This window comes from Oryctolagus cuniculus, chromosome 3 (genome assembly GCF_051225735.1).
Source record: "Oryctolagus cuniculus isolate XC-2025 breed Fujian yellow rabbit chromosome 3, ASM5122573v1, whole genome shotgun sequence".
In the NCBI taxonomy this organism is placed as follows: domain Eukaryota; kingdom Metazoa; phylum Chordata; class Mammalia; order Lagomorpha; family Leporidae; genus Oryctolagus; species Oryctolagus cuniculus.
In genome coordinates this window covers 28,325,276-28,346,174 of record NC_142869.1, presented here as the reverse complement: position 1 = coordinate 28,346,174, position 20,899 = coordinate 28,325,276, and the positions used below count along the sequence as shown (strand labels likewise).

Here is a 20,899-nt window from a genome sequence, read left to right as displayed (position 1 = left end):
AGTGTAGATAAATTAGTGAGGTAGAAATTATAGAGGTGGAAAAAGATTTTTTTTCCTGAACCTTTATAAGTTCTCAATTGTGCTAGACCCTTTAATAATGGAGCATGAACAACAACAACAAAATAAATACTAGTTTATTAATATGTGCAAGTATATGACTATTCCATGCAAACATGGGAGATATCGAGGTGGACTGTATCTCATATAGTCCACTCCAAAGACAACAGTATGGTTTTGATGGTGGTCACACAAAAGAAAAGGATTTTGAGTGTCTAGTTTTGGCCATTTGTGAGACAGCAAATAAATGCTGTGAGTAAATTTGTTAATGGAGATGGCTCTGGTGCCATCTCTAGGCCAAAAAGAATCCACAGTTGTGTTCAGTGGTGAACTCCGTTATTCCTCATAGAAAAAGGGAATTGAAGTATCTTTTGTCTGACCAATTTGTGTTCTGCTTATAAGCAAACAGAGGAAGGTCCCAGAGTTTTCCTGCATCTGCTTCTTCTTAACTGCCCTCAGCTCAGCTATTTGTCTGCCAAAGAGGCATTTTGGAGTGGAAAGTGCTGGTTCACAGAGTAAGAGAACATAGCCAATGAGAGGTTGGATTTCATTCTAAGTGGAAAGTCAACTTACTGAAGTGTATTAAGTAGGGATGCAGTGAATCCTAATTCTATTCCAAGATGTTTATTCTCACTGCTATGCCCAAAAAAATGCTTAAAGATGGGCAATAGTGAGAGCAGAGATGGGGCAGGGATGTCTACATGTAGGAGCAGGTATTTCTTGAATAGAAGCCAGATGAACATGTCAAATAAATAGAAACATGCTGACAATAAATGCTGGCAGTTTCACCAATTGATGACAGGAAAAAAAATCAATATTTATTGAGCAAAGTCTGCTTTATATGTTTCCTACACTGGATCCTTATCAAGCTTGTGAATGTGTTGGATTGAGCTCATGTTACAATTATGAAAATTTAGAGTCAGTGTGCCTAATGTCACACAGCCAGTAGCTGAGAGCAAAACCAGATGGTATGACTATTGAGCTTGTACTTTTACACTTGTCAATTTAATTAACATTGTTAAAAACCATTTTTGTGTAAAGTTATACATGATTATTCAGCTAAACAAAACAAATGAAGATGGGAAAAAATCATAACAGGTTTGCATTTCTGAGAAAATAAAAGAATATAAAGAATGTTTAGCATAGCAATCAATATGTCTGCATCTTACATTGTAACACCAAAATTCAGTTTCCCACTCCAGATCCTGACTCTAGCTTCCTGCTCACAGAACCTGAGAGGCAGCAGATGATGGTTTAAACAGATAGGTTCCTGCCACCCAGGTGAGAGACCCGGAATGAGTTCCCAGTTCCCAGCCTGGTCTAGCATCAGTCTTTGCAGGAATTTGGGGAGTGAATCAGCAAATAGGAGCTCACAGGATCTCTATCTAAAATAAATGTGTTAAAAATACAAAAGTATAAAATTGTAATTCAAATGCTTCAAATTTTAATCTTTTATTATTTGAAAAAATTTTAACAGATATAATTTCAGTTCTGTGTAAAAATAATTAAGGAAGGTATTTGACACCCTTAAAAATTCCTAACTAGGTGATCTAGGCCTCCTGAAATGGTAGAAATGGCCAGTGCCATTGCTCAATAGGCTAATCCTCCGCCTGTGGTGCCGGCACCCCAGGTCCTAGTCCTGGTTGGGGTGCCGGATTCTGTGCCTGTTGCCCCTCTTCCAGTCCAGCTCTCTGCTGTGGCCAGGGAGGGCAGTGGAGGATGGCCCAGGTGCTTGGGCCCTGCACCCGCATGGGAGACCAGGAGGAAGCACCTGGCTCCTGGCTTCAGATCAGAGCAGCACACCGGCCGTAGCGGCCATTTATGGGGAGAACCAACAGAAGGAAGACCTTTTTCTCTGTCTCTCCCTCTCTCACTGTCTAACTCTGCCTGTAAAAAAAAAAAAAAAAAAAAAAAAAAAAAAAAAAAAATAGAAAGAAAGAAATGGTAGAAATGGAGAAATGGGTAGGAGATAATGGAGGAAATCAAGCCATGATCTAAATAAAGTACTTTTGATTTGTTAGTAGTTGTGTGAAAGCTCTTTTTGTTGAATGACTAAGAAGCTCGCCCACCAGTTAGGAAGATGAATTGCTCTCCTCACAGTTACACAAGGCAAATCACCTTTCTATCTAAATCAGGACCATTCACTTCCTGTTTATCTAGCTACTTTGTTGACTAACAGTCCTACCAACTGAGCGTGTGAAAGAATTCATTTTGTGTTCTCATCATACCTATTACAACATCTTTATTCTACGTAACCTGGTTTTTTGTTTGTTTTGTTTTGTTTGCTTGCTTGGTTTTTTTATTTCAAGGCCAAATTTTTGACCTTTTTACCATTTTATTTCAAGCTAGTCGTTCAACAAGGTAACTTATCTCAGCAGTAGCATAGACTAGTAATTTTGCCTTCTTAGACCACTGAGGCATTCATACTAGGGACCATTTGCACATCTGCCATGCTCTGAGCAATTGGCTATAAAAGTATTACTGTTTCCAATATTAGCTTGGATATGCAAACTTCCTGCTCAAAAATGCAAAAGTTTTCATTTACACTGTGTTTCCTCTTCCTTTCCCTACTGCCTGTCCCTGTTTCACACCCCATTCTGGGAAGATTGCCCCAGTGGAAATGTTTTCTTTCTGTCTCAACCCCCCACTTCCATGAAATTAATTAAATGATGTCATGCTTCATTTTATCTGATTTGGAAGCAATTCATCACCCTTTTGCTGGTTGTATTAGTCCAAGCGATCAGCATATTAATTCATTTGTGAGAATAAGCTCAAGGGTAATTACAGTGAGGAGGTTTAATGCCTAAACGTGTTAATGTCTGTAATCAGAAGTATTTTCTCAGCACAGAACAATTGTTAGACAATTACTGGTGGATATGATTGCCCTGGTAGACAACATGCACAGTGTCAAGAGGGAAATAGCAAAAGCTTGTTTTGCAAGTACTGTATTATCAGCAAGTTCTCTCTTTTCCCTTTACAATATTTTCTAAGATGTTCCGCTCATGTGTAGATAGCCTTAAACCTACTATTTACATTGTTGATTAAGTAAAATTTGTATTTGTCATATAAAAAGATCACAAGAGACACCTTGGCAGTTCCTGAAGATCTTACTCTTTTTCTTTTCTTTCTCTTCTGGTACCTTAATTTTTATCTACATAAAATTATCAATTTATCATTTCCTTTTGTTTCTCCAAATGCCCTAGAGTCCCCATTTTCTATTTCTTTTCCTAGAATGAGAAGAATCAGGGCTGGCGCCGCGGCTCACTAGGCTAATCCTCCGCCTTGTGGCACCAGCACACCGGGTTCTATTCCCGGTCGGGGTGCCGGATTTTGTCCTGGTTGCCCCTCTTCCAGGCCAGCTCTCTGCTGTGGCCAGGGAGTGCAGTGGAGGATGGCCCAAGTGCTTGGGCCCTGCACCCCATGGGAGACCAGGATAAGTACCTGGCTCCTGCCATCAGATCAGCGCGGTGCGCCAGCCACAGCACGCTGGCCGCGGCGGCCATTAGAGGGTGAACCTACCTACGGCAAAGGAAGACCTTTCTCTCTGTCTCTCTCTCTCACTGTCCACTCTGCCTGTCAAAAAAGAAAAAAAAAAAAGAAAAATGAGAAGAATCTTAGGTCTAGCTAAATAGCAAGACACAAAACTTCTTGACAGAGAGTGTCACTCTGTATCAGCAAGTGCCAATGAATTAGATAAGCATAGTAGGAGAGCTTAATTATTGATTATCGCCCATCACTCTGCTGGAGTGACTTTTTTTTTCCTTTTTTTTTTTTTTTTGACAGAGTTAGACAGTGAGAGAGAGAGAGAGACAGAGAGAAAGGTCTTCCTTCCATTGGTTCACCCCACAAATGGCCGCTACAGCCGGCGCGCTGCGACTATCCAAAGCCAGGAGCCAGGTGCTTCCTCCTGGTCTCCCTTGTGGGTGCAGGGCCCAAGCACCTAGGCCATCCCCCATTGCCTTCCAGGGCCACAGCAGAGCGCTGGACTGGAAGAGGGGCAACCGGGACAGAATCCGGCGCCCCACCGGGACTAGAACCCCGGGGTGCCTGCACCGCAGGTGGAGGATTGGCTAAGTGAGCAGCAGCGCCCAGCTGGAGTGACTTTAAATGTGAATTAGAATTTAATATTTATTATTTTTACTTTTAGGTTTTTGTGACAAACGAAAAATGAAAATGCAGTCATGGTGCTCTCATTACATGGTATCGTTTCAAGTGTCTGTTTTAGTATTGCACAGGATTGTACCTAGTTGCAAAAGCACAGAAAAAATGACTCCTGTTAACCTAAGCAAAGCCTAGGAAGAAGATATATTGCTTTATATATCACATAAGGTTACTTGTATTAAGACTGTGGTTGCTTTTCCCTGTATTCTCTCATCTCTGCAATGATCTGCGAAAGTTTTGTCATCAAACTCACTTTGTTGACAGAGGCCCAAGCACTTGAGGCATCATCTGCTGCTTTCCTAGGTGTATTAGGAAGGAGCTGGATTGTAAGTGGAGCAGCTGGGACTCACATCTGCACTCTGATATGAAATGTTAATGTCATAAGCTACTGCTAATGCAGTGCACCACAGCAAGTTCTCTTACGGATCTACTCTCAACATTACACACTTTTTTTTTTTTTCCAGCCTCGATTTACTTATAGAATCTGGGAGACAAGTAAGTAAAAGATTTGGTGTAGTAACTCCATGAAGGGAAAACTATCAGAAAAGGTCATTACAGGAGGGGAAAGGAGGCTAAACTATTCCCATGAAGATACTCCGAAATACTTAAGGCTTCAAAGAGCGGAGGTGCATTTAATGTACCCAAATGTCCCTATTCTAATTCTAGCATCCCAGTTTTTCACAAAAATATGCTAAATTTGACATAAGAGACATGATAAGTCTATAAATTCTATTTATATTGCAATTTTGTTTGCACTGTAATTTAGCCACTGAATCTGAATTTAAATTGGTTTGTAGATATTTAAGCTCTTGGAGGCGCATGGAGGATTGCTTCCTAGTAAATCTATAAAATATTATTTCTATAGCACAAAGAAATAAAATAGTATTTCCAGGCAGTCATGCAGGGTTTTCTGAGTCTCTTAACTTTCCTTGGGATGACAATTTTGTACCTGAAATTTTTAATTGTTTTTCAACTTTCCCAGTTCAGTCAAAAACAACCTACTTTAGAGTCTGTATTATTTTTATTTTCACAGCAGTCTGTTGAAAAATTCACTTGGTTTCTGGAAGCCTTCCCTTCAGTAGTCACATGGCTCCATATGATTAGAGGTGTTTTTTAAAATAATTGCTTAGCCACTGCCTATCGTAGAGAGCTGTGTCTCATTTCCCACTGGCCATGAGGTCATTACTGTTTTCAAAGTTAATCAAACTAGAGACCGAATTCCAGATTCCCATCTTTGAAGTTCTGCTCCCCGGATATAAAATGGTTCAGTTAGAGTTCAGTAAGGGAAATGGACAACATCCGATATAGTCTAAGCATGAGGGGTTTTAATATAGGGAAACAGTGGCTTTTAATTTAATGCAAAGGCTACAGGATCAGGGAGCTGCCATAGGTCCATAGCACTAATGGTAGTCATTCTCAAAGTCTCTCTGTGAGTCCTGTATTTGCCTCCACTTTTGGCTACAACTCTCTCTAGAAAATTATGAAAATTATAATCCCTCTTTTTCTTATATCTTCAAAACTTGTGGAGGAGTCATTCATTGGTAGATTTTAGCCAACAGGTAAAGGCATTCTGGGAAATGTCATTCCTAGGTTCTCCTTTGCAATACCTTATATTGAAGTGGTGCTGAAAGCAAGTGGACACAGATGACACAGCACATTCAAAATCTTCAATGATGTCATTAAAAAAGCTTTATTATAATGTAATTCACATAATACAATCAACTCATTTATAATCCAGTGTCATGTATATATAATAAATGTACTTATATGACAGTTAAAACACACACAAATATCCAACAATCCCACCAATATATTTTTAGAACATTTTCACTGCATCCCCCCAAAGATACCATCTTTCTAGAAGCATTCACTCTCCATTCTTGTTCCCTTCTTCTTTCCAGACCTAGACAACCTCTAATCTGCTTTCTGTCTCTATTTATTTGTCTATTCAATTCTCATAAAAGGATTCAGTACAATTTATGGTCTTTTCTGATTGGCTTCTTTTTTATTTCTTAAAATACATTTATTTTCATTTTTTCTAAAATACAACAACAATCGGAGAAAGATCGTCCATCTAGCAATTTACTTCTTAACTACTTGCAACAGGGCTGTGCCAGGCTTAATCCAGGAACAAGGAATGCTATCTAGGACTCACATGTGGGTGGCAGGGGCCCAAGTTCTTGAACCATCAGTGGCTGCCTTCCTACAGCAGTCATTAGCGGGAAGCTGGACTGGAAGCAGAATAACCAAAACTTGAACCAGGGACTCTGAAATGGGGTGCAGGTCTCACAAGCCCTGTTTTAACTCCTGCTCCAAATGGCACCCTGAACTGGCTTCTTTTACTAAGCATATGCTTTCCAGTTTCATCTATGTTCTGGTATGTATCTGTTACTTTATTCTTTGCATGGCTGAGTACTAATCTAGTTTATAGATATATCACATTTTATGTTGTTCCTCTATATTCCTATTGACTACTACGTATTTTCATTTCTTTTGGAAATGATATTATACAAAGTGACACCAGGAAGTTTATGTGAAAATCAAATTAAAAGAGCATGCAAATTGTCCATTAACTTTTTGAAGCCCCCACCCCTCCTTTTAAATATTTATTGATTTATTAGAAAGGTAGAGATACAGAGAGAGGGAGAGCTCTTCAACTCACTAGTTCACTCCCCAAATGACTGCAATGGCCTGAGCTTGGCAGATCTGAAGCCAGGAGCTTTTTCTGAGTCTCCTGTATAGATGGCAAGGGCCTCATTGGTTTGGTCATCTGCTGCTGCTTTCCCAGTTACATTACTAGGAACCTGGATTGGGAGTGGAGCAGCTGGGACTGAAACCGGTACTCATATGGGACTCCAGCATCGCAGGCAGCCGCTTTACCCACTATGCCACAATACAGGCACCCTCCCCTTCTTATTTTCTTTTTTTTTTTTTAACTTTTATTTAATGAATATAAATTTCCAAAGTATGATTTATGGATTACAATGGCTTCCCCCACATACCGTCCCTCCCACCCACTACCCTCCCCTTTCCCACTCCCTCTCCCCTTCCATTCACATCAAGATTCATTTTCGATTATCTTAATATACAGAAGATCAGCTTAGTATACATTAAGTAAGGATTTCAACAGTTTGCTCCCACACAGAAACATAAAGTGAAAAATAATAGATGATTTTTTTAAATGATGATGAAATCAGATCAGACCTATTGTCATGTTTAATCCCAGTGAGAGTCAAGTTGGGAGTTGATAATTTCTTTTTTTTTTTTTTTTTACAGAGGATCAGTTTAGTATACATTAAGTAAAGATTTCAACAGTTTGCACCCCCATAGAAACACAAAGTGAAATATATTGTTTGAGTACTCGTTATAGCATTAAATCTCAATACACAGCACATTAAGGACAGAGATCCTACATGAGGAGTAAGTGCACAGTGACTTCTGTTGTTGACTTTACCAATTGACACTCCTGTCTATGGCATCAGTAGTCTCCCTATGCTCCAGTCATGAGTTTCCAAGGCTATGGAAGCCCTCTGAGTTCTCCGATTCTTATCTTGTTTAGACAAGGTCATAGTCAAAGTGGAGGTTCTCTCCTCCCTTCAGAGAAAGGTACCTCCTTCTTTGAAGACCTGTTCTTTCCACTGGGATCTCACTCACAGAGATCTTTTGCCAGAGTGTCTTGGCTTTCCATGCCTGACATACTCTCATGGGCTTTTCAGCCAGATGCGAATGCCTTTAGGGCGGATTCTGAGGCCAGAGTGCTATTTAGGACATCTGCCATTCTATGAGTCTGCTGAGTATCTCACTTCCCATGTTGGATCACTCTCCCCTTTATTTATTCCATCGGTTAGTGTTAGCAGGTACTAGACTTGTTTATGTGCTCCCTTTGACTCTTAGTCCTTTCATTATGATCAATTGTGAACTGAAATTGATCACTTGGAATAGTGAGATGGCATTGGTACATGCCACCTTGATGGGATTGAATTGGAATCCCCTGGTATGTTTCCAACTCTACCAATTGGGGCAAGTCAGCTTGAGCATGTCCCAAATTTTACATCTCTTCCCTCTCTTATTCCCACTCTTATGTTTAACAGGGATCACATTTCAGTTAATTTTTAACACTTAAGAATAACTGTGTATTAATTACAGAAGTAAACCAGTCATATTAAGTAGAACAGACAAAAAAACTACTAAGAGGGATAATGTATTAAGTTGTTCATTAACAGTCAGGGCTATGCTGATCAAGTCACCGTTTCCCATAGTGTCCATTTCACTTCAGGAGGTTTCCTTTTTGGTGTTCAGTCAGTTGTCACTGATCAGGGAGAACATATGGTATTTGTCCCTTTGGGACTGGCTTATTTCACTCAGCATGATGTGTTCCACATTCCTCCATTTTGTTGCAAATGACTGGATTTCGTTGTTTCTTACTGCGGTATAGTATTCTAAAGAGTACATATCCCATAATTTCTTTATCCAGTCTACCGTTGATGGGCATTTAGGTTGGTTCCAGGTCTTGGCTATTGTGAATTGAGCTGCAATAAACATTAGGGTGCAGACCACTTTTTTGTTTGCCAATTTAAATTCCTTTGGGTAAATTCCAAGGAGTGGGATGGTTGGGTCGAACGGTAGGGTTATCTTCAGGTTTCTGAGGAATCTCCAGACTGACTTCCATAGTGGCTTGACCAGTTTGCATTCCTACCAACAGTGGGTTAGTGTCCCTTTTTCCCCACATCCTCGCCAGCATCTGTTGTTGGTAGATTTCTGAATGTGAGCCATTCTAACCGGGGTGAGGTGAAACCTCATCGTGGTTTTGATTTGCATTTCCCTGATTGCTAATGACCTTGAACATTTTTTCATGTGCCTGTTGGCCATTTGGATGTCCTCTTTTGAAAAATGTCTATTGAGGTCCTTGGCCCATCTCTTAATTGGGTTGTTGGTTTTGTTTTTGTGGAGTTTCTTGATCTCTTTGTAGATTCTGGTTATTAACCCTTTATCTGTTGCATAGTTTGCAAATATTTTTTCCCATTCTGTCGGTTGTCTCTTCACTCTCCTGACTGTTTCTTTTGCAGTACAGAAACTTCTCAATTTGATGTAATCCCAATAGTTAATTTTGGCTTTGACTGCCTGTGCCTCCTGGGTGTTTTCCAGAAACTCTTTGCCTGTGCCAATATCTTGAAGGGTTTCTCCAATGTTCTCTAGTAACTTGATGGTGTCAGGTCGTAGATTTAGGTCTTTAATCCATGTTGAGTGGATTTTTGTGTAAGGCGTAAGGTAGGGGTCTTGCTTCATGCTTCTGCACGTGGAAATCCAGTTTTCCCAGCACCATTTATTGAATAGACTGTCCTTGCTCCAGGAATTGGTTTTAGATCCTTGTTCAAATATAAGTTGGCTGTAGATGTTTGGGTTGATTTCTGGTGTTTCAATTCTGTTCCATTGGTCTATCCATCTGTTTCTGTACCAATGCAATACCAATCAAGATACCGAAGACCTTCTTCTCAGATCTGGAAAAATTGGTGCTGAAATTTATATGGAGGCACAAGAGACCTCGAATAGCTAAAGCAATCTTGTACAACAAAAACAAAGCCGGAGGCATCACAATACCAGATTTCAGGACATACTACAGGGCAGTTGTAATCAAAACAGCATGGTACTGGTACAGAAACAGATGGATAGACCAATGGAACAGAATTGAAACACCAGAAATCAATCCCCTTCTTATTTTCAAAAGCCCTTTCTATTGTGAGGATGTCTTGCATGGGTGTTTGTGCTTGCTAACTATAAAAAGATATAAAGATTTTATCAAGATTATTGGTTTTGCTTTGCCTGGGTCATTTCTCAAGGGTGTTTATGGAGTGGGATAGCAAATGCTTGCTACAAAAGCAGGGGGCTCCTTATACTCAAGATATTTTAGTTGCAAAGCACCTTACCATGTCCCCATATGCTACACCATCAACTTGGGCGAGGAAAGTAATTTAACAATACTAATGTTTATACTGTTTGCATCGTTGTGAGTAATTAACTATCTTGCTAATTGTCTATCAGTCTCTTCTACTTTCAGTGCTTATAGATTCATATAAATGTTCTCTATGGATCCTCACAACAAGCATATAAGATAAACAATTGAAGGACGGAGAAATTATGCCACTTCACAAATTATGCCACTTCCCTTAGATAAAACAAATTAGTCCAGTGAATGCACTTCATGTATACCTATCATACACATATATACCTCATGTATCTATCAAAACCTCTTGCTTCCTTCATGTTTTCCCTTGCTTAGAATTAGTCAAAAACCTTAGGAAAGGTAGGTCTCAAGTAACTTGATCCTAATGACTACCTTTTACTTAAACAGGGTCTAAAAAAGAAACCAGTGAACAAAATTCACTACATTAGGACCAGGCTATTTCAGATTATCTTTATTTAATATTTCATTATATGTATTAACATCTAGTTTCGCCATTGGTCTGTGTGTCTCCTACTTTTCAAGGGATTCTTAGATTTTAATAGGTTTACTTTTGTGTAAAAACATATGTATTAGTGAACTTTGCCTTGATCTTCTGAGTACTCTCTCTCTCTCTCTCTCTCTCTCTATATATATATATATATATATGACTTTTATCTGTTCCTAACATTTGTCAACCCTTTCCTGGCTTAATGCTCCACAGGGAAATTCAATTCCATTATGACTTTGTTTTCCTGATTCACAAAACAATATAATGCAATAAACCAATGATGAAAAACATTCCAGTATGCCTCTATTATTGTATTAAGGCCTTTCAAGTAAGTACTTTCTGGTGAAAAAATTTTGAGTGTGAAATAATGAAAAGAAGAAATAATTAAAAAGATTTTATATTTTATATTAATTCTGGAGGTCTTAAGGATTTGTGTGCTACAGGCGGCATCATATTTAGCCGCATGACACTGCTCTGTACTGCTGTTGATATAATCATGCTGCTTTGCTTTAGAGCAGCTAATGTGAAAAGCATTTGCACAGAGGAATACAAAGTGTACAAAACAAAACAGAGGACTTAACTGGGTCTTTAATCAAGTTGGAAAGTAAAGTGGTTCATGCTCAGATTCTTTGAAAATAATTGAATTCACATAGTCAAGTTCTAGGACTGTAAGTCCATGACTAAAGTCTAGTACATGTTACAACAAGCTTTTACCTAAGTATCAGAAGACTGCTGCTTTATCTCTTATCATCCTCTGCGGCCTTGGGTAAATCAATTAACTTCTCAATAAACTTAGTTTTCTTATCCTTGGAATGGAAGTCCATTCATCCATTCATTCATTCAACACATCTTTATTCAAATTTAATAGGGCCAGCCTCTGTGTTGAGGTGATAAAGATAACAGCATGCAAATGAAAGCTAGCTTAACATTTTCCTATATATTAAGAAACAAACATTACACATAAATAATTTAGCACAATACAATAAAGGCAACCAATATATAGAAAAAGTTGTGAGAGGACAAGGAACTAATGTATGAAAGTGAAATGTCAAAAATCTAACAGAAACCATAGAAGATTGTTTTATTTTAAATTCAGAGCATAAGATTTCAAGAAGTTCCTTCAAAGGGATATTTTGAAGTTTAAATGAGCCAACATATATCTATGTACTTTCAAAATTTTCACATTTAACCATAGATTAACACAATCAAAACGCAATTGTACCTGAAATGAGTGTTGATCCGCTTTGAAAATATAATTTATTACCTTGCACATCTTTATCTCAATATTTTCTTCTATACAGCCATTTTGCATTTACGCTCATTATTATAATTATTTTTTAAAATAATAAAGAATATTATTATGTATTGAATTCATGTTGTGTCCCAGGAACAATTTGAGCTGGGTTTTAACAATGTTTTTAAAGTCCCTATTCTCATATAATGTCTGTTGTAAACTGGAGTAAGAGACGTAATAAATAGCATTAAATGTTAAGAACCAAGAATAATGAATCACAAAAGAAGATAAAGAATAAAAGGAAAAATAATATTTTGGACAGAATTATCAGAGAGGAACTGTGAAAAAATATTTGAGGAGAAATTGCATTAAGGTAGAGGAGTAAATAATCAAAATTATTTCAAAAGATACTGTTTTAGTGAATGATCGTTCTATTTATAAGTATTTTCAATTCCATATCTTTCCATCATACCAATGAAGCAAAACTGCAACCTTGAGTTAGGCCTGTATTCTGATTGCATTTCTGTATCTGAGACCTGGAGACTGCCATGCAACCAAGCAGATGGCCCTACAACTAAAATTCAGTTTCTTATTCACTTGGATCGTGGATACTAGCCAACACTCATTCTAATTTATATAACCAAATATCTTCCCCATTATCCACAACTACCCTAAGCCTGCTCTTGTCTGCCATGCTCTATGCTCCCTCTCTTCCTCCTTTTTTTCTTCATCATGGAAAAAAAATCTAGACTGTTCAATTGCTCTTGCAAATTCTTGCAGCAATTATACAAAGTTCTAACATATACAACCTAACTGTCTTGCTCCCTTCTTGTTTCTAATAGAAAATGTGCTAGTCTTCCAACATCAACTCACTCCCTACCCTTGAGCTTGTATCTGGAGCTTCACTCTTTTCTGTGTTCAGGCTTATTCTCTGTACTAGCATCTATCTATCAACATTTAAGCACACTTGATTATTTATATCATAAGCAAACACTCCTGAGGGGTCCCAAGGTGGTGGAATAGTGACAGGGTGATCTGATTTACATGGGGCGAAATTAATATAAGAAAAGTAGAGAAAGTGCATTCTCAGGGTAAGGCCAAGGGGAAACCGCAGTGGGACATCCAGCAAAAGCAGAGGAACAGCCAGAATCTGGGCAGAAGGTGTACTCAGCTGGGTACAGTGAGACGAAGGAGCGCCAACTTGGATCTGGGAAGGGGGATGCCCACTCGCCCTGGAAAACCAGGTGAGATAAGATTCCAGGGCCCACACCTGACAGGAAAAGCTTGGTGAATTGTACCTCTTCGAGTCCACAGGGGATCCCTCAGAAAAGCAGGGCCACAGCTCACCCAGAGTGGGAGGAGGAAAGGAAAAAAGGCAGCACATCTCTCTGCCCTCCTCCCTCCTGCAACATGACCTGCCACCAGCAGGGGGTGGGGTGCAGCGCCATTTTTGGACTTAGGCCCCTAGCAGCCACCCAGATTGTGTTCCTTGAAGGCCTAGAGCAGCTCATAGGATAGAGAACTGTGCTCACAGGAAGGGTTGGGCAGATCATCTGTGCATCAGTGTGGATGAGTGTTGAAAGCATTGGGAGCTAACACTTGGGCACTCCTCAGCCTGGAAGAGAAAGAGTGGTTGCACTAACAGAGGTGACCATTCCTCCCCACCCAGTTAACCAGAGGAAAGCTACTATGCCCAACCTGGATATTACCCCAGGCACTTGCTCCATCCTGGAGCACTGACCAGAACTCCCTGGCCACACCCACCACGCACCTCTTGGTATTCACTGAAAGTGTAGATATTCCACTAAGCCACAGAGGCATAGGCATACTTCAAAGGTAAAAAGCCATCAGAGGGGAAAAAAATACATTTCTATGGATGCCTAAGAATAAGTGCAAAAACTCAAGAAACAAGTGTAAGGAACACTATGACCTCTACAAAAGAAGAAAACAAAGGCTTGTGCCGCAGCTCACTAGGCTAATCCTCCATCTGCAGCGCCGGCACCCCAGATTCTAGTCCTGGTCGGGGCGCTGGATTCTGTCCCGGTTGCTCCTCTTCCAGTCCAGCTCTCTGCTGTGTTCCGGGAGTGCAGTGGAGGATGGCCCAGGTCCTTGGGCCCTGCACCCTCATGGGAGACCAGGAGGAAGCACCTGGCTCCTAGCTTCGGATTGGCACAGTGCGCAGGCTGTAGCGGCCACTTGAGGGGTGAACCAACAGCAAAAGGAAGACCTTTCTCTCTGTCTCTTTCTCTCACTGTCTAACTCTGCCTGTCCAAAAAAAAGAATAAAACAACATTTCAATATTAGCATGTGAAGATTAAGAGATTGAGGAAATGACAGAAATGGAATTCAGAAAATTAATCACAGGATTACCCAAAAGTAATCAGAAGCAAATCCATGAGCTAAAGAAAACCGTATATGATATGAATAAAAATTTTTCCCATGAAATTGAGATTTTAAAGAAAAATCAAAATGAAATATTATAAATGAATTCAAAAATTAAATTAAATAGTGGAAAGCCTCAACAAAGTTAGTGAGGCAGAAGAATGAATATGCAAGCTAGAAAACAAAGCTCTGAAAATTTTAGCCATACCAAAAGCAAGAGGAATAAATTAGAAAACTTAAAAGCAGTGTTGGAGAAAACGAGATACTATTAAATGACCCAACATACAGGTCTTAGGAGTGCCTGAAAGAGCAGAAAGAGAGAAGGGAATAGAAGGCCTACTTAGTGAAATAATTACAGAAAATTTCACTAACTTGGAGAAATAAAAGAAGGACCAAGAAGAGGAAGCACACAGAACTCCTAACAGATAGATATGACCAGAAAATATCTTCACCATGACACATTTTAGTCAAACTTTCTACAGTAAAGCATAAAGAATAGACTTTAATATGTGCATGAGAGAAATGCCAGATTACCTTCAGAGGATATCCAATTATACAACATAAACTGCTTCTAAAAATGAAAAATTGCATAAGTCCATGAAAATTAAGGCAAAAAAATGAAATTTCTTTAATTGGATGTTTTGATACGAAAATAATTTTAAAGACATAATTGTCATTTTATATTAACATTCTTTACATACTATCCAGACAATATCTGTGTGTAACATCTAAGGTGGATTGGATAGCTTTCGATGTAATCTGAATTTTTAAATATAACTATGCCTTTTCCAAAGTTGTATATTAAATACATTTCAAATTTTTGACATCTTCCATTAAATCCTTCATAGAGATAAACTGTGATATTTTCAGAAAATACTCTCTTATTAAAGAATTCAAATGCTTAAGTAAATAATTTTCTATGGATTGTTTTGTCTCCATTCATTGTACTTCAATAAATCTTTTTACAAGACAAAATTTGTCTTTTTTACAATTTTTGAAAATTTTCTAAAAATATGGATATTATAAAATCTAAAGTCTTAACTTCATTTTAACCTAGTATAAAATATGTATTTATCCAATTAAATTTAGCTTTGGAGTCAATGTACTTTTTCAACAAATTAATATATTCCTAAATCTAATTATAGAATTCTAATATTAAATCTCTACTACTTGAGCTCATAATCTGATTTGTCAATTTTTCCTTATTGCTATTTTATTGATAAATTTCAATAAATTTTATCTTAGCAGCTTAGTGTATTTCAAGGAATACAGTAGATGCATTTGGTGCAAGAAATACACAGAAAAAAAAATCAAATACTTCCACCATTACCCCCAAGACTGGAAAAGGTCAGATATATTCAGCTGCTTGCATCCAACTTGTATGCTGAATTTGGAAAACATGTTATGTCTCTAGAATAAGTTGACAAAAGAGGGATGACTCTTCTTGGTTATCTTTCAAATTTAATCACATACTGAAATGAAAACTCTTTTTAAAAATATTAATCTTTTACATCACCAAATGAGACCATGAAGGAAACCAGAAACTTAATGTAGAAACCTATCACATCCTTCCTGGTTTATGTTAATGCAACTACTGATAAAAATACATTGCTAAAAAAGAAAATTTTCATACAAATACCAACTTTACAAGATGTTAGGACAGCTGGCATTGATAGGGTTGGTTTCAACCAAACCAAAGTGTTTTTAAAGAAAATGTCACAAAGTAAATTCCAAAATCTTGGTAGCTCCAGGGATCCTATCCCCAAATATACTTTTTTTTAGCCAATTTGGTTTTATTATGAAAATGTTTCACAACATACAGAATCACAAACCTTCATTCATCATCTAGCATTGGGAACATATCAAGAAAATATTACATCTAGCAGTTCTAGAAATGAGATTGAAGTAGAAAAGTTTCTTAATGTTAGCTCAATCCACCATTCTAGTGCATTTTGCTTTTCTGCTTTTAACAGATGTCCTTAAAGATGGTCCACATGATCTTCAAATGCACACCATACCCAGTATACCTGCAGTTTGTTCATCTAGCTCCCCTGGCAGACATGTTACCTTCTTCTGCTAGTGTAAACATTGCTTTAAGTCTCCTAAACAAGCATATTTATGAAATGCATTCCTAGAACTGCTGTATCAGAGGTATATGTATTTACCACTGATACATTACTATGTTTCTTAGAAGCCATTTTACCAATTTTTACCTCTACCAACTTTTGTGCTATAATGACCTTTCTGTAGAACGCAATATTTTCAACCCTGAAATTAGTACTTCTAATTATGAACATACATTAGATTTTAGGCAACTGGTTAGAGAATTAACACCTAATAATTAAAGACTTAGATAATACTGATTATAATAAACAAAAAGCCTAGGTTATATAGGCAGGCATTTGAAAGCCTAGTAGGTAAAATTTCACCTGTTAGACTAATGCCATCTTTCAATAAAACATCATTAATAAAACTTTTTGGATTTTGCTTGAGGTCGTCCCATTTTTTTTTTTTTCCATTTCTCTTTTCAACTTGCTTGCATTATATCTCTCAGCCATTGAAACAAGCTCCTCTGGGTTACTCTGATTTGCTCTTTCCTGGATATGAATCAGTTCAGTGGCAATCCTCCAATCATTTCCCATGATGAGGGTGACTGACACCCCTGTTCTCCCTGCTCTTCCAGTGTGTCCTACTCTGTGTACATATTCTTCAATATTCCTCGGAAAGTCATAATTATAGACATCAGTGATATCGTGGATATCCAATCCACGTGATGCTAAATCAGTAGCAATTAATATCCTCACTTTACCTGTTTTAAAGTTCTTTAATGCTTTCTCCTAATCACTTTGTTCTCTGTTGCCATGCAGTGACTCCACTGATAGGTGTTGGAGGACTAGGTCACTTGACAAATGATCAGCAACAACTTTTCTACTAATACTATGACTTTGTCCTTAGGTGACATATTTTCCAAGAATTTTTGTGTATGTATTCGTTTCTCTATTCAGTGGTAATGATTATATTTTGTTTTGCTGGATTACAGCCACTAGATCCAAGGTTCCAACATACACAAGCATTGGTTCTTTCAAGTATGACTGTGCAAGCCTACGGACACCATAGGGCCAGGTTGCACTTGTCATAATAGCTTGTCTATCCGGTTGAACATCTAATAAAGCCTTCATTATCAGGGGTTCAAATCCCATATCCAACATTTTATCAGCTTCGTCTAAAACCAAGTAGGTTACACTCTTGAGTCTGATGAAGTTATTCATTTGTAGATCATTTAACTTTACAGGAGTTGCGATTACAATATCGACACCTTTTGAAACATCTTGTATTTGTGCATCTCTGTCTCCACCACTATACATACAAACACTCCTAAGGTTTTTGTATGAATACTTAGAACATTCGGCCTGTACCTGCAGAGCCAGCTCCTGAGTGGGTTTAAGGACTCACGTGCTGGGGCCATTCCTTTTCTCCCAGCCAACTGGTTGACAATGTAGATGAATAAAACCAGGCATTAAATATGACACAGTCTTCCCAGTTCCTGTTTGGGCTGCTCCTATGACATCTACTCCTTGTAGAACTACCAGCCAAGTCTGCGACTGAATTGGTGTCGGCCTTTTAAACCTTGCCTTTTCATCGTTTCAAGAAAACTTTCTAAGGCACCTTCAAAGGAACAGGTAGGATTCGGTACAGGACGTTTTTCACCTTCTTTCAAGTCGTCACACATTACATTAAAATTTTCCTTCCTCCAGGTGTCTATCTCTTCTTGTGTCGTCGATCTTGTTTTTTCTGATTCTACATAAAAGTTTTTCTTAATCGGAAGTAAATCAATTTTGCGACTTAAATTGTAATTTTCTTGTTTTTTAACAAAGTCATCTATTACCGCTTTTGCTTTTGTCTGCATCGTCTTGCTGCCAAAAATTACTTCTGAGTTAGGTGTTCCTTTTATTATCTGTATTTTAGTGTTTGTTGCACTTTGTATCTTTTATTTTTGACCTACCACGACCGCTCACCAACTTGCTCTTTGAGCCGGAAGAGAAGAGAGAGGCGATTCCCTACCGACCACAAGGTCGCATCCGGAGGGCTCGCTCCAGGAACCTCCTCTGTAGGCCCTATTTCCTCTCTGACCTCTTCGCCCGGGTTCCTCCGACGCTCTCCTCCCCAGCGCCTGAGGCACAGTGGACCCTCGCGGAGCAGCAAGGACCCAGGCGGAGGCATTAGGTCCTGCGTCTTGCGTAGCTATCCTTAAAAAGATCCAGTGCTTCCACCGCTGCTCCTGTCCGACTCTGCAACGCGGGACTGCGGCATCAGAGAACCACTGTCATCCCCAGAAATATTTAGAACAGTTTGTCATATACCAAGCCTTGTTCACAAAAGCTAAGGAAGCCGGTAAGGTATCGACATAACAATCCAGATAACACCATGAAGCAGTGGAGAGAAGGCAAACAGGTGCAGTTTTTTTTCCTCTCCTGCCCCAAGAAAGCCCTCATACTGGGAAAGAAAAAAATGAGAAAGCACCATGACCCCCAGAAAGCCAACATGTTGAGAAAAAGAGAAAGAAAGAAAGAAAGAGAGAGAGAGAGAGAGAGAAAGAAAGAAAGGAAGGAAGAAAGAAAGAGAAAGAAGGAAAGAGAGAGAAAGAGACGGAAGGAAGGAAGGAAGAAAAAAGAAGGAAAGAAAGAGAGAGAAAGAAAGAGAGACGGAAGGAAGGAAGGGAGGAAGGAAGGAAGGAAAAGGGAGGGGAGGGGAGGGAAGGGAAGGGAGAAAGAAAAGGAAGGAAGGAAGGAAGGAAGGAAGGAAGGAAGGAAGGAAGGAAGGAAGGAAGGAAAGAAGGAAGGAAAGAAGGAAGGAAGAAAAAGAAGGGAGGAAGAAAGAAAGAGAAAGAAGGCAACATAACCCCAAACAGCAATGTGGGCCAGCAGCCCTAGCTGCAAGAAGATTCTGCAGTCCTCAATGGCTTTAGGTATGGCCTAGACAGATATTCCTGTATTCTAGCAGGGCAGATTGATCCCAAAAGTCCAGCTAGGCCCAGTAGGGCAGTGGCAGCCCCAAATCCCAGGCCCACATAGTTGTGCAGTGAACAGTGAGGTCAGGGCAGCTGGGGTAGATAGCCCCAAAGGACTTTGGATTTAAGGAGGACCACACCATTAGAATTGGAGACTTCCCCACTGCCTGCCCTCCCCTGACCACTTGAACTATGTTCTGATTCCTGGAACAGTAGGTATTTCCACTGCTGATAGAGGCCAGCAAGGACAGAACAGCTGGAACATGAACTCCTGACCCATGTGACTATAGGAGTTTTAGGCATAGAACATCAGCTGAGAAGTCATGAATTGCAATTGGATACTCTTACATGGCACCCAGACTGATAAGTCTTATCTATGGTGTGATCTACACCCTGACACCATCCTAGGCTGTAGGCCCCACCGCCATTGCAGGAAGCCAGGTGGTCACATGGCCCAACCACCAGTGTCAGCCCTACCCCCATCCTAATGGTATATATCATTGGCCCATCTAACTCGAAAGAGGGAGAAGATCCAAATTAATAAAATCAGAGATGAAACAGGAGATGTTACAAGTGATACCACAGAAATACAGAGAATCATTAGAAATTATTACAAACAGCTATATATCAACAAATTGGAAAATCTAGAAAAATGGATAGACTTCTGGACACATATAATTTACCAAAATTGAGGCACAAAGACATAGAAAACCTTCACAGACCAATAACCAAGACGGAATCAGTAAAGAAAAGCCTCCAAACAAATACAAGCTCAGGACCAGATGGCTTTACTGTTGAATTACACCAAACTTCTTAGGAAGAACTAATCCCAATTCTTCTTAACCTATTCAAAACAATTGAAAGGGAGGGAACCCTTCCAAACTCATCCCATGAGGCCAGTATTACCATAATTCCCAAAGAAGTGAACTAAAAACAAAAAAGGAGAACTATAGACCTATATGCCTGATGAACCTAGATTTGAAAAATTCTCAACCAAATACTGACAAAATCCAACATTAAAAAGTTCATCCATCAAACCAAGTGGGGGAGCCAGCGCTGTGTTGCAGCGGATTAAAGCCCCAGCCTGAAGGGGCAGCATCCTATATGCATGCCGGTTCTAGTCCTGGCTGCTCCACCTCCAATCCAGCCCTCTGCTATGGCCTGGGAAAGCAGTAGAAGACGGTCCAAGTCCTTGGACCCCTGTACCCGCGTGGGAGACCTGGAAGAAGCTCCTGGCTCCTGGTTTCAGATCTGTGCAGCTCTGGCCATTGCACCCTTTTGAAGAGTGGACCAGCAGGTGGAAGACCTCTCTCTCTGTCTCTACCTCTCTCTGTAACTCTTTCAAATAAATAAAATAAATCTTTAAAAAAAAAAAAACAAGTAGGACTTATTCCAGGGATTCTGGGAAGGTTCAACATACACAAACCAATAAATCTGATGCATCATATAAACAAATGAAATATAAAAACCATACGATTATCTCAGTGTATCCAGAGAAAGCATTTGATAAAACACAACATCCTTTCATAATCACAATAATTTTTTTAACTGAGTAGAGAAGGAACATACTGTAACGCAATTAAGGCAATATACAACAAACCTACATTC

At 39.1% G+C, this 20,899-nt stretch overlaps 2 pseudogenes; one reads left to right on the top strand and one right to left on the bottom strand.

The window, feature by feature from the left end:
- Nucleotides 1-16,733: 16,733 nt before the first annotated feature.
- On the bottom strand, nucleotides 16,734-18,504 carry LOC100338647 (putative ATP-dependent RNA helicase DDX43 pseudogene; annotated as a pseudogene).
- A 690-nt stretch (nucleotides 18,505-19,194) lies between these two features.
- LOC103348922 (dnaJ homolog subfamily A member 1-like) overlaps nucleotides 19,195-20,899 on the top strand; it is a 52,371-nt pseudogene continuing 50,666 nt past the window's right edge.